This window comes from Etheostoma spectabile, chromosome 10, assembly GCF_008692095.1.
Source record: "Etheostoma spectabile isolate EspeVRDwgs_2016 chromosome 10, UIUC_Espe_1.0, whole genome shotgun sequence".
NCBI lineage: Eukaryota > Metazoa > Chordata > Actinopteri > Perciformes > Percidae > Etheostoma > Etheostoma spectabile.
The window spans coordinates 25,395,868-25,397,304 of NC_045742.1; the positions used below are offsets into that span (position 1 = coordinate 25,395,868).

A 1,437-nucleotide genomic window follows, 5' to 3' on the forward strand; every position below is an offset into this window, starting at 1 on the left:
GAAATTGAGATAAAGACAATATTTGTTAATAGATTATGAAGTAACTTTTATTTCAGAATAATTTTTAAAACCCCAAACAAGTCACGGGTCAATTTGACCCGAGGGATACAAGAGTGTCCGAAAGTGAAGACAACACAAGGGTTAAATTTGGCAATAAACGGGGCAAAGTTCCCATCAAAAAGATCTTTGAAGGCATGAATTATATTAATGCCCAAATATTTAAAACTTGACCTTGATAAATGAAATGGTGTATGGAGTATGAATCGCTGGTTTATTTACAGGTAAACATTTGCTTTTTGATAAATTAAGTTTGTAGCCAGAAATCTGACCAAAAGTGCGTAGCAGTGAAAGGAATTCATTGATACCTAGCAGTGGGTCTGATATGTAAAGCGACATATCATCCGCATAAAGGGATAGTTAATTTTTCACTCCCCATCTGGGAATACCCCGTATTGAGGGTGTAGGTTTTAGGGCGAGGGATAATGGTTCTATTGCTAATGTAAATAAAAGTGGACTAAGTGGGCAACCTTGTCTAGTACCTCTAGATAAAGGAAAACGTTGTGCGTGCAGCTGGTTTGTTACCACTGATGCTTGTGGGGAGAAATAAAGAAGTCTGATCCACTGGCTAAATGTTTAACCAAAAGCAAAGAAAATATAATCCCATTCCACACGGTCAAATGCGTTTTCCGTGTCTAATGAAACCACAACATTAGGCAAAGGGCTGTAAAGTACATTTAAAAGATGTTGCACATTAGAAAATAAATACCGCCCACTGGTTGGTCAAAATCAGACATGGCAAGGGTGCCTCCAGTCTCTTTGCTAACAGTTTAGGTAGTATTTTAACATCAGAATTTAACAGCTACACAGGTCGGTATGAACCACATTTATACGCATTCCAACCAGGTTTCAGCAAAATTGTAATAGTAAGTAAGGTATCCTGGCAATTTACCTTGGGACAAGAAGTGGCTAAACATATCTAACAACAGCTAGCTGACCAGAATATTTCTCATAAAAACAAATGGAGAAGCCATTTGGCCGTGGGGCCTTCCTGTTTTTGCATTGCAGAGATGGCAAAGGCAACTTCTTCAAGGCCTAGCTGTTGATCTAATTGCTCTTTTTGGCCATCAGAGAGGGTGGGAACTTGTATTTTCATCAAAGAAGTTCAAGAAAAGTGATGTATTCAAATAATGCTAAATTATACAAATCAAAATGCTAATTTAAAAAAACATATATATTTATTTTTAGAGGATCTGTGGTCCGCTCTCCTTTCGTCTCTTCAATTTGAGATATGAGCCAAAAGTCGGCCCGCCTTTTCACCATGTTCATCAAACATCCATCATAAGTTGCTCTGTTTCCAAAGTAGAAAGTAAATTACACAGAGTTTGAAGATCTATTCTCTCTTTATAGAGTGATGGACTTGGAGATGTGGAACACTTC

At 37.6% G+C, this 1,437-nt stretch overlaps 1 protein-coding gene and 1 long non-coding RNA gene across 5 annotated transcripts in view; both read left to right on the plus strand.

Annotated features, from left to right (window-relative positions):
- Positions 1-1,173, plus strand: part of LOC116696476 (uncharacterized) — a 5,079-nt gene extending 3,906 nt beyond the window's left edge. Inside the window, exons 2-3 of the long non-coding RNA XR_004333739.1 lie at positions 458-460; positions 1,159-1,173. This is a non-coding gene — a long non-coding RNA (uncharacterized LOC116696476). The remainder of the gene's footprint in view (positions 1-457; positions 461-1,158) is intronic.
- Positions 1-1,437, plus strand: part of LOC116696462 (stromal membrane-associated protein 1) — a 226,517-nt gene that overhangs the window by 6,797 nt on the left and 218,283 nt on the right. The window lies entirely within an intron of this gene.